The sequence below is a fragment of the Tenrec ecaudatus genome, chromosome 2, assembly GCF_050624435.1.
Source record: "Tenrec ecaudatus isolate mTenEca1 chromosome 2, mTenEca1.hap1, whole genome shotgun sequence".
Lineage (NCBI taxonomy): Eukaryota > Metazoa > Chordata > Mammalia > Afrosoricida > Tenrecidae > Tenrec > Tenrec ecaudatus.
Window position 1 is genome coordinate 222,461,438 of NC_134531.1, and position 12,892 is coordinate 222,474,329.

Sequence of the window (12,892 nt, forward strand, 5' to 3'; positions counted from 1 at the left end):
GGGAATGGAGCAGTAAGGTCCCCAGGGAATGCTGAAAGTGGACTTTGGGGCCAGGGCGTGGTGTCCCAACAGACTGGACTGGAGAACACTCCTAAAGGCCAACAAGTGATCCTTGAACTACCTATGAGCTTTTCTTTCTTGTGCTTTGTTTTGTTCTTTGTCAGTGGTTTGTTGTTGTTTTGTTATATATTGTTGCTTGGTTTTGCTCTGTCTTGTTTTTGTGCATGTTATTATCTCCGCAGGTCTTTCTAAATAATATAGGCTGGGTGAACTTTCTGGAGGAAAAACAACGGGACTGACAGTTCCGGGGGGACATGGGATAGGGGGAGGTGGGGTGAAAGAGTTGTGTTAACAAACCCAGGGACAAGGGAACAACAAGTGATCCAAATTGGTGGTGAGGTGGGTGTGACAGGCCTGGTAGGGCATGATCAAGGGTAATGTAACTAAGAGGTATTGCTGAAACCCTGGTGGGGATGGAGCATGATAGTGGGACAGGAAGAAAGTCAAGGGAAATAGAGGAAAGAGCTGGGAGGCAAAGGGCATTTATAGAGGTGTAGACAAAGACATTTACATATGCAAATATATATATGAGGTTGGGGAAATAGATCTATGTGCCTATATTTATAGGTTTAGTATTAAGGTGGCGGAAGGACAAGGGCCTCCACTCAAGTACTCCCTCAATGCAAGAATATTTTCTTCTATTAAATTGGCATTCTATGATGCTCACTGTCCCGACACAACTGCTAAAGACAAAGCGGGTGAACAAGCAAATGTGGTGAAGAAAGCTGATGGTGCCCAGCTATCAAAAGAGATAGTGTCTGGGGTCTTGAAGGCTTGAAGGTAAACAAGCGGCCATCTAGCTCAGAAGCAACAAAACCCACATGGAAGAACACACCAGCCTGTGTGATCACGTGGTCCCAAAGGGATCAGTTATCAGACATCAAAGAACAAAAAATCATATCATTTGGGTGCACACCTCCCGGATACGATCACTGAAGACAAATGGGTGCATAAGCAAATGTGGCGAAGAAAGCTGATGGTGTCCAGCTATCAAAAGATATAGCATCTGGGGTCTTAAAGGCTTGAAGGTAAACAAGCGGCCATCTAGCGCAGAAGCAACAAAGCCCACATGGAAGAAGCACACCAGCCTGTGGGATCACGAGGTGTCGAAGAGATCAGGTATAAGGCATCATCAGAACAAAAACAATCTTACCAGAGTGAATGAAGGGGGAAGTGCAGAGTGGAGACCCAAAGCCCATTTGTCGGCCACTGGAGATCCCCTTGCAGAGGGGTCTAGGGGAGGAGATGAGTCAGTCAGGGTGCAATGTAGCACTGATGAAGAATACAGCTTTCCTCCAGTTCCTAAATGCTTCCTCACTCCCGCCCCCCAAACTATCATAATCTGAATTCTACCTTGTAAGTCTGGATAGAGCAGAGGATGTATACTGGTCCAGATAGGAGCTGGAGGCACAGGGAATCCAGGGCAGATGATACCTTCAGGACCAGGGGTGTGAGTGGCGATACTGGGAGGGTAGAGGGAGAGGGAGTTGTAAAGAGGGAACCAATTACAAGGATCTACATGTGACCTCCTCCCTAGGGGATGGACAACAGAAAAGTGGGTGAAGGGAGACGCTGGACAGGGCAAGATATGACAAAATAATAATTTATAAATAATCAAGGGTTCATGAGGAAGGGTAGAGTGGAGAGGGAAGGGGAAAATGAGGAGCTGATGCCGGGGGCTTAAGTGGAGAGCAAATGTTTTGAGAATGATGAGGGCAAAGAATGTACAGATGTGCTTTACACAATGGATGTATATATGGATTATGAAAAGAGTAGTTTGAGCCCCTAATAAAATGTTTTTAAAAATAATAAATAAATAAATAGATAGATAAAAATCGTTATCTTATTACACTTGCCTAATTTACTCCTACTCTTCGGCCCGCCCCACCCCCTACTCCCAACTGGATTATTATTATTATTATTTTAATTTTCAGGGTTTTTTAAAAAACATTTTATTAGGGGCTCATACAACTCTTATCACAATGCATACATATACATACACCAATTGTATAAAGCGCATCTGTATATTCTTTGCCCTAATCATTTTCTTTTTTTTTTCTCTTTTCTTTTTTTACATTTTATTAGGGGCTCATACAACTCTTATCACAATCCACACATATACATACATCAATTGCATAAAATACATCCGTACATTCTTTGTCCTAATCACTCTCAAAGCATTTGCTCTCCACTTAAGCCCTCTGCATCAGGTCCTCTTTTTTTCCCCCTCCCTCCCCGCTCTCCCCTCCTTCATGAGCCCATGATAATCCACAGATTGTTATTTTGTCATATCTTGCCCTATCCGGAGTCTCCCTTCCCCCCTTCTCTGCTGTCTATTTCCCAGGGAGGAGGTCACACGTGGATCCTTTTAATCAGTTCCCCCTTTCTAACCCACTCACCCTCCACTCTCCCAGCTTCGCCCCTCACACCCCTGGTCCTGAAGGTATCGTCCACCCTGGATTACCCCTGCCTCCAGCTCCCATATGCACCAGTGTACAACCTCTGCCCTATCCAGTCCTGCAAGGTAGAATTCGGATCATGGTAGTTGGGGGGAGGAAGCATCCAGGATCTGGGGGAAAGCTGTGTTCTTCATCGGTACTACATTGCACCCTGACTGACCCGTCTCTCCTAAACCCCTCTGTGAGGGGATCCCCAGGGGTCAACACTTGGGCCTCGGGTCTCCACTCTGCACTTCCCCCTTCATTCACTATGGTATATATATATATGTATATATATATATATATACACACACACACACATATATACATACACACACACATATATATATTCATTTTTGTGTGTGCATGATGCCTTATATCTGGTCCCTTTGGCACCCCGTGATCGCACCGGCTGGTGTGCTTCTTCCATGTGGGCTTTATTGCTTCTGAGCTAGATGGCCGCTAGTTCACCTTCAAGCCTTTAAGACCCCAGACGCTATCTCTTTCGATAGCCGGGCACCAACAGCTTTCTTCACCACATTTGCTTATGCACCCATTTGTCTTCGGCGATCGTATCTGGGAGGTCTGCACCCAAATGATATGATTTTTTGTTCTTTGATGCCTGATAACTCATCCCTTTGGGACCACGTGATCACACAGGTTGGTGTGTTCTTCCATGTGGGCTTTGTTGCTTCTGAGCTAGATGGCCGCTTGTTTATCTTCAAGCCTTTAAGATCCCAGTCACTATCTCTTTTGATAGCTGGGCACCATCAGCTTTCTTCACATTTACTTGTTCACCTGCTTTGGCTTCAGCAGTTGTGTTGGGAGAGTGAGCATCATAGAGTGCAAATTTAATAAAAGAAAGTATTCATACATTGAGGGAGTGCTTGAGTAGAGGCCCAAGGCCCTTCCGCCACCTTAATACTAAACCTATAAATATAGGCACATAGATCTATTTCCCCAACCTCATATATATATTTGCATGTACATGTCTTTGTCTAGACCTCCATAAATGCCCCTTGACTCGCAGCTCCTTCCTCCATCTCCCTTGACTTTCCTCCTGCCCCACTACCATGCTCCGTCCCCACCTGTTTACAGCTATACCTCTTCTCTACGCAACCTTACCCTTGATCATTCCCCACCAGGCCTGCCACTCCCCCCTCACTACCATTTTGGGTCCCATGTTGTTCCCTTGTCCCTGTGTTTGTTAACACCACTTCCTTACTCCCCTCCCCCTCCCCCACCCAAAGTCCCCCCAGAACTGTCGGTCCCGTTGTTTTTCCTCCAGATAGTTCATCCAGCCTGTCCTATTCAGACAGACCTGTGGAGACACTAAAAAAAAAGCGCTGGAGTATTAGTTTACCTCCCTTGGGAAAAAAAACAAAATTCAAAACACCAAGACAGCAGCTCGGTTCCAACTCATGGAGACCCTATAGAATTGCGACCCCTTTGGGGTCCTAACGGAACGACCCTTTCACAGGGTCACCCGATTCCTAACAGTAGCAAAATTAAAGTTATGAAGTTGCAATGAAAATAATTTTATGGTTGGGGGTCACCACAACATGAGGAACTGTATGAAAGTTCTCACTCAGCATCAGGAAGGTTGAGAACCACTGCTCTAGAGGGTTGATGAAACGGTTAATCTTTGTGGGCACAGAGTCTCCTTCTCCAGAAGGATGGTTGGTAGGTTTGAAAAGTCCACCACCTAGCTCATATCGCCACCAGGGTGTACGTACACACACACACACACACACACACATTTATATATATATATGCTTAATTCCGTTCACTTTAAAATCTCTGTATGGAGTCCAGTATGCAGTGACCATGGCTGGAACCTGGTGTAGGTCAGGGCTCCTTGATGCATATTTTGATTCGAAACCTTATTTATTGGCTCATGCTTTGAAAGATGACGACATTGACATCTCCTACCATCTTCCTCCCTTCACTTCCTTTTCTGTTGGTCTGAACTTAAAAACAATCACATACCATTCTCCCCACAGCTTCCAGGAATAACAAAAAGCAGCTAAACTCAAGGAAGTCGGGCTGATATTATCTCAGGGCTGCCTGGCGAGGAGCACACAGTCTGATGCTTAACCAGCAGTACAATAGATACTCACCAGCCACCTTTTTAAAAAAACAGAAATTCTCCATTTCTGGATTCTTTCATCTCCTAATTTGCTGGACTTTGTTATCCCGCAGTTGTCTCCTCTCTATCCCTCAAAAAATGGTCCACCTGTATTGGATTTCCTTTGCTCTTTTCAATCCAAGATGGTTAGTCTGACTTTCAACTGATATGACATCTTGACTGGGTACAAGATGCTGTTGGGAAATGTTTCTTTCCCTGGAGAACATTATCTTCCTACAGTTAGCACTGCCCTGGAGAAGTCTGAGGTCAGCTTGGTTTCTTTTCCTCTTTTGAGTCTCCCCAATTTTTTTTCTTTGAATTTAGGTAGTTGGCAGTATCTTGGTACTGAGCCTTCCCATGTGAAATTTTGATCTACAGGGTGATTTAAAAAAAAAAAACTTTTATTGGGGGCTCTTACATCTCTTACCACAATCCATACATTCATCCAATGTGTCAAGCACATCTGCACATATGCCGCCATCATCACTTTCAAAGCAGTCTCTTCCCACTTGAGCCCCTGATATAGGCTCCCCATTTCTTCCCCCTCCTGCCCACCCTCCCTCATGAACCCGATAAGTTGTAGATTATTTTTTCTATATCTTATATCATCCTCTGTCACCCCTCCCCCACATTTCCATTATTCATCCCCCTGGAAGAGGGTAATAAGTTGATCCTTGTGATCGATTCCCCCTTTCTCCCCCAACCGTCCCCTAATCCTCCTGGTATCTCTACTCTCATTGTTGGCGCTGAGGGGTTTATCTATCCTAGATTCCCTGTGTTGTGGGCTCTTATCTGTAGCAGTGTACCTGCTGTGGTCTAACCCGATTTGTAAGGTACAATTGAGGTCACGATAGTGGGGGAAAGGAAGCACCAAAGAACTAGAGGAAAGTTGTGTGTTTCATTGGTGCTGTACTGCACCCTGACTGACTCATCTCTTCCCTGTGAACCTTCTGTGAGGGGATGCCCAAATGTCTACAGATGTTCATTGGATCTCCACTCCATGCCCCCCACCCCCCACCCCATTAACCTTGGGTATGCTTTTATTCTTAGATGCCTGATACCTGATCCCATTGACACCTCGTGATCACACAGGCTGGCATGCTTCTTCCATGTGGACTTTGTTGCTTCTCAGCTAGATGGCCGCTTGTTTACCTTCAAGCCTTTAAGACCCCAGATGCTGTACCTTTTGATAGGTGGGCACCATCAGCTTTCTTCACCATATTTGCTTATGCACCCATTTGTCTTCAGTGACCATGTTGGAAAGATGAGCATCACAGAATGCCGGATTGTTAGAACTAAGTGTTCTTGTGTTGAGGGAGTACTTGAGTCGAGGCCCAAGGTCCATCTGGAACCTTAATTCTTAACATATAGATATAAGTACATAGTTCTATTCCCCTCTCATTTTATATACACACACACACACATACATATGTACATGCCCTACAGGCTGATTTTTACTTCATTTATTTTTGCTTCGTTTCAATGAACTGTCTTGCATTCTTTTGTTTTGCTTACACTTTCTATTTCACTTGTTGTGTTCTCTACATCAAACAAAAAACTTACTGCCATCAAGCTGATTCTGACTCATAGCAAGCCTACATCAAGGGCCTCAATTTTCCTAATGTTTCTTGGCTTAACCGTCTCCCCTATCAGATTCTTTCCAATTGACTTAATCTTTGTCCCCACCTCCCCTGAATGTATTGTCCTTTCTTGTATTAAACCAAACCTTTCTTGTATACAATATCTTAATATTCAGTAGTATTGATTCTGTTGCTTCCTCTAATTCATTCCTCCTTTAAATTAGTTTTTTAAAAAAAATCATTTTATTGGGGGGTCGTACAATTCTTACCACTATCCATAAATACATCCATTGTGTCAAGCACACATGTACATTTGTTGCCATCATCATTCTCAAATCATTTAAATTAGTTTTTATGGTCTTCAATTTGTTCCCTTAGGTCATCGATCTTTTTTTAAAATCTTAATTTTAAAACTTTATTGACAGCCTATTCTTATGAAGTTGTCATAGTGCATAAACCAGTGTTGGGAATCAAACAACGTAACAACCAATTCACTGCCCTAAGGACCATTTAAGTGTAAAAAAATGACATACCAGTAGATAGTTTATTATTTCACAGTTAATATTTAAGTATTATGTAAGTGCTAATTTATATAAGAAGAATAAAAGGCACACAAAACTAGATTATATGGAAGGGTTTTAAAATATTAATAAAAATATTAAACACCTGACCCAAAGGATAAAACTGTTATTTAAGATATTTCCATATTGCTTCTTGATGGGTGTCCTCATTTGCAATATTTTTCACTTTAATCTAAGGAGCATCATCAGCTGTGTGATTTATCCTTAACCATCTTTTCACGGGAGGAATAGGGTCCCGTTCCTTTAGCGGTAGGCCAAGTAGACTACAGTCCTTGTGTTTCATAGATTAGACACAGGTGACTTCTCTTCTCTGCACTTACTATGTTCACCTTTGAGAAAGCCCTTTCTGCTTCTGCTGAACTTACAGGCATGGTTCTGACAATATTCCTAGCTCTTTGCGGCCTCAGGGATCGCACAAATCACTCATCTTATTTTGGGGGACTTAGGTGGAACACAAAACTGCAATGAATGGCAGTGTGTCACCCTGTGATTGCTTGGCATGTTTTCTCTTTCTGTTATGTGTTTGCTAACTGAACTATCAAACATAGAGGAAGAAAAATGTTTCATCAAAAGTATAATGAAATTTATTAAATGAATAAATACAGGCATAGTTCTAATTTTTTATTCCTATGGACAGAAATGAACAGGTGCTTAGAATACATTATTGTACAGATGAACTTTAATAGAGAGTAAGGCATATAAATTTGTGATTTCCACATGGGACAGCTGCCCAGCTACGTGGACACCGGCCCCTACCCACAGAAGAATTCATTTCAGAGGACAGCACTGAATCTGCAGCTCAGGGAGAGGGACATGTCTGATCAGAGCGCACGGGAGCAAATGAAGGGGGAGGAAGAGAGAGTAGAGGACATCCTGGCTCTCTAAGCCTTGACGATGATATTCCCGCTCAGAGCAGCCAATGCACACAGAGGGCCATCTGCCTGGCCCCACTATGAGACATGACATCCCTCACTGACTCATAGCCCACAGGGGACACACTGGAGACAAAGTATGGGAATTCCACCCAATCTAACCCCACCACACTGAGGCAAAACACTAAGGGCGTGCAACAGAACAGCAAGAGGAGCAGAGCACCGAAGTCTCCAGGGAATACCAAAAATAGACTTTGGGGCCAGGGCTTGGTGTCCCAACAGACTCAACCAGAAAATACTCCTAAAGGCCAACAAAGTCCTTGAACTAATTACAAGTCTTTCTTTCTTGTTGTGTTTTGTTTTGTTTTTTAGTCATTGGCTTGTTGTTGTTATTTTGTTTTCTTTTATTGCTTGGTTTTGTTCTGTCCTTTTTTTGTGCATGTTATTATCTCTGCAGGTCTGTCTAAATAAGATAGGCTGGATGAACAATCTGGAGGAGAAAACAATGGGACCGACAGTTCTGGGGGGACATGGGAGAGAGGAAGGTAGGGAGAAAGGAAGTGGTGTTAATAAACCCAGGGGCAAGCAAACAAGTGATCCAAATCGGTGGTGAGGAGGGTGTAGGAGGCCTGGTAGGGCGTGACTAAGGGTAATGTAACCAAGAGGAATTACTGAAACCCTAATGAAGGCTGAGCGTGATAGTGGGACAAGAGGAAAGTAAAGGAAATAGAGGAACAAGCTAGGAGGTAAAGGGCATTTATAGAGGTATAAATAAAGGTATGTAAGTATGAAAATATATTTATATATGATGATGGGGAAATAGATCTATGTGCACATATTTATAGGTTTAGTATTAAGGCAGCAGATGAACATTGGACCTCCACTCAAGTAGTCCCTCAATGCAAGAATACTTTGTTCTGTTAAACTGGCATTCCATGATGCTCACCTTTCTGACACAATCGCTGAAGACAAAGTGGGTGAATAAGCAAATGTGAAGAAAGCTGATGTTGCCCAGCTATCAAAAGATATAGTGTCTGGGGTCTTAAAGGCTTGAAGGTAAACAAGCGGCCATCTAGTTGAGAAGGAACAAAGCCCACATGGAAGAAGCACACCAGTCTGTGCGATCACCAGGTGCCAAAGGGACCAGGTATAAGGCATTAAATAACCAAAAACATATAATTGTGAATGAGGGGAGTGCAGAGTGGAGACCCAAAGCCCATCTGTAGGCAACTGGACATCACCTTACATAGGGTTGTGTGGAGGAGATGAGCCAGTCAGGGTGCAGTATATCAACAATAAAACATACAACTTTCCTCTAGTTCCTAAATGCTTCCTCCTCACCCACTATCATGATCCCAATTACAAATTGGGATCTCACAAATCTGGCCAGACCAGAGGATGTACACTGGTACAGATAGGAACTGGAAACACAGGGAATCCAGGGCAGATGATCCCTTCAGGACCAGTGGTGAGAGTGGCGATACTGGGAAGGTGGGGGGAGGGGAGGGTAGAAAGGGGGAACTGATTACAAGGATCTACATGTGACCTCCTCCCTGGGGACGGACAACAGAAAAGTGGGTAAAGGGAGACTTCGGACAGTGTAAGATATGACAAAATAACAATTCATAAATCATCAAGGGTTCATCAGGGAGGGGTAGCAGGGAGAGAGGGGGAAAATGAGGAGCTGATTGCAGGGGCTTAAGTGGAGAGCAAATGTTTTGAGAATGATGAGGGCAAAAATGTACAAATGTGCTTTATACAATTGATGTATGGATGGATGGTGATAAGACTTTTATGAGACACTAATAAAATGATTTTTAAAAAATAGGCATCAGTTCTGCAGAACAGGTGCGAACAAGCTGAATCCCACCACTGGTGTGAACCAATTATGACCGATTTTCTTCTGTCTCGAGAACGATAGCTTATTTTAATAAGCGCATTGGTTGGTCACGATGCTCTTCCCTTTTCTTTGTCCCCCCACATCATTTCTGTTCTCTGTGCGTGGGCTTGGGCGGTTTCATTCACTTGCTACTAGGATACAATGGAGTCAAATCTCACCTCCTTTACTTAGCTAGTGCCGACACAGCAGAAATACCAGAGTGGCTGTAAAGAATAAAATAAAAATTTCTCACAGTTCTGAAGACTAAAAGTCCAAATTAGAGTCAAGATCCTGTCAAGTCTTTCCTTACTCATGGTCATGGGTGTTCCCTGTCTCCTTGGTGCTTCTTGGCAATCCTTGGCTTGTGGATGATCCTCACATGCTGTAGGTCTTCCCTGAGATGTCTATCCTATTTGGTCTTTTTATAACTCAGAAATAATTAGGATACACTCTGGTATGACCTCATCTAATTGAGTGATTATATTACATTGTATTGCATTACAGAAGGTCACTGCATTAAAGAACAGTGGATGTGAGATAATTATATCACATCACATGACAATACACCCCACTTTGGAAGATAATATACTCTAGTCAAGGCCACCTGATCTAATCCCTGTACCTTCTCAGTGATAGCACTTAGACCCCTAGGTGGCCAGCCACTGGGAACCATAGCCTAGTGGGGTTGACCATTACAATTCCCTTTCTCTATGTGAATCGAATTATAATTTGTTCTGTGAAGACTAGGCAGCTTCTCTAGCCTGAGGGACTCATGTTGGGATGGAAGGAGGGGGAGGACGAGCTGAGTCACAATACTAGAGTCCCGCTTTCTCGCCAAAGAACTAGTTGAATATCCTATGCACAGGATCAGCACTTCCGGTGAAGAAGTGAGGAGAGCAACCATGTGAGGTTTGGCTAGGAAAGTTGATCAGATGTTTTCCTCACAGCAGATTGTTGTGTGTTCCCTAGGACAGAAGGATTGGGGGGGGTGTATGTGGAGGGGGAGAGCTAGATGGTATTCGGAAAGCTTGGCAAAGCATGGGGCAGATGACAGCCTCAAAGTTCGTGGTTGAGCCCACCTCCACCTGATTGTGACCTTTAGGCTCCAGGACGATTGGGGCTTATGTTCTATTAGATCACAGGCATGTTTCAGGCACATTCTAAGTTTCTAAGACCATTCGCCGAACAAAAGTGAGATTTCAAACAAACACTAGCTGACCATAAACAGGAGGGATATTTAGGGTTTCTCAATAAGGCCACCACTACCCAGATAATCAGTCAATGTAGAAACAACAAAAATCCTCACAACTGGACTGACAGACAGCAGCATGATTAAGATTGAAGTCAAAGATTTCATGGTCCTTGGATCCACCGTCAACACTCATGGAAGCAGCAGTCAGGAAATTAAACTACTCAGAAGGATCCTTTAGGGGAGAAGTTGGTGAGACTCCTCTCCCATAGGGTGCTTTGTCAGGAGGGACCAGGCCCGGAAGATGGACACCATGCTTGTTAAAGCAAAGGATGGGTGGCAAAGAGGCAGACGCTAAATGAGATGCGTTGGCACAGAGGCTGTAACGATTGGCTGAAACGTAACAACACTTTGAAGACAGCAGGATCAAGCAGTGCTTCGCTCTGTTGTGTAGAGGGTTGCTCTGAGCCCCGGCGGGGGAGTAGGTTAGGCACCCACCTCGTGGTTAGCAGTTGGAAACCACCAGACTCTGAGGGAGAAAGGTTTCAGAGGGGCAGTCCTACTCTGTCCCAAGGGGTCGCTATGCATCTGAATTGACTAGATGACAGTGAGTGAGTGAGTGAGTGAGTGAGTGAGTGAGTGAGTGAGTGAGTGAGATGGGTTGGAAGTGTTGAAGAGCAACACCCTGATCACTTTGAAGGCTAAGGTTTGTATAGGCCAAGTCTTGGTACTTTCAGTCACCTTATGTGCAGGTAAAAGACGGACAAGGAGTAAGTAAGGAAGATCGAAGAATTGATACATTTGAATTAAAGACCGTGGACTTCTGGAAGAACAAAAGAATCTGTTTTGGTAGAAGTACTATTGGATGCTCCTTAGAACTGAGGCTGGTGAGACTCCATCTCAGGCACTTAGGACCTGTGGTCAGGAGAGACCAGTCCCTGGAAAGGGACATCATGGTTGGCAAAATAGGGTCACTGATAACAAGGAAGACCTTCGAAGAGCAAGCTTGACAGAGTGATCGCACACTGGGTTAGGCATAGCAAAGGAAAGGACAGTGCAGGGCCCTGCAACCCAGCAGTGTTTTGTTCTGTTGTGCAGGGGGTTTCCAGGAGTCCCACCCACTTGACAGCACCACCACCAGCATCCCGATCAGTCAAGTGAAGGTACACCAGCACCACAGTGTACGAATAGGTGGGTTGGGGGTGCAAATCCACTCCTTGGAGAAACGACTTGATTTGTTCTGATTCAAGATCACACCCCTTGTGATCAGGTAAAGGACCCCATCCCTGCGTCTTAGGGAAGGGGCAATTTCTTTGTCCCCAACCCCTCCAGCTTCCCAGCACCAGCGGCGGCGGCGGATATGGAAGGACAGAGGCCCTCACTGACCTTTTCCTGGAGCTGACCAAGGAGTTACCTGTGAGGAGGTATCTTGTGGAATGCAGTAGTCAAACTTGACTAGTGGGGAGGGGGGGTAGGGGAAGAGAGAGGTGAGAGAGAGGGGAGAGGGAGGGGAGAGGGAGGGAGAGAGATTGATTCCGGGAAGCGCCGGCAGGAGGCCGGGAAGGAGGAGTGCCCTATCGTCAGCAGCAGGCGTCCCCACCATCCCTTTACCTTTGCTGTCAGTCCATCGTCGCGGCCCGGTGCGAGGTGCTGACTTCACCGCCCCCAACAGGCGCCCAGGCTCCGCTGCCGGCCTCGCGTACCTGCGGTCGGCCCTCCAGGCCAGGGCGCGCTCCGCTGGCAGCCCCCTCGGCCGAGCGGCCCGGCGACCTCCTCGGGCGTGCACGAGCCACGGCCACGGCCACGGCCACGGGGCACAGTGCTGACCCTCTGACTCCGTGGGGAGGGTTCCGGGCTTCAGCTCGCCAGGCTGGTCCGGGGCCGGCGGCTGCGGAAAGTCCCGGGCGAGGGCGCGCCGGGCTCTACAGTGGCCCTCAAGGGGCGCTCCGGGGGACGCGGGCGCGCGCGGGCCGGGGCGGGGCCGGGGCGGGGCCTGGCCTGCAAGGGGCGGGGCCGGGGCGGGGCCGGGGCGGCTCTCCCCCATCGCCTAGTGGAGGTCTTCTTTCCTCCAAGCTCCAACAGGAAAGGAAAGGGATCTTTAGCAATTTTGTGTACCTCTAGGCATCGAACTGGCTCTTAGAAAACACTCCCTAAAAATGGAATGA

At 45.6% G+C, this 12,892-nt stretch overlaps 1 protein-coding gene across 1 annotated transcript in view; it reads right to left on the reverse strand.

Annotated features, from left to right (window-relative positions):
• Positions 1 to 12,679, reverse strand: part of IFNAR2 (interferon alpha and beta receptor subunit 2) — a 49,439-nt gene extending 36,760 nt beyond the window's left edge. The window contains exon 1 of the mRNA XM_075542359.1: positions 12,339 to 12,679. The gene's annotated coding sequence lies outside the window, so the exon portion shown is untranslated. The remainder of the gene's footprint in view (positions 1 to 12,338) is intronic.
• Between the last annotated feature and the right edge of the window lie 213 nt (positions 12,680 to 12,892).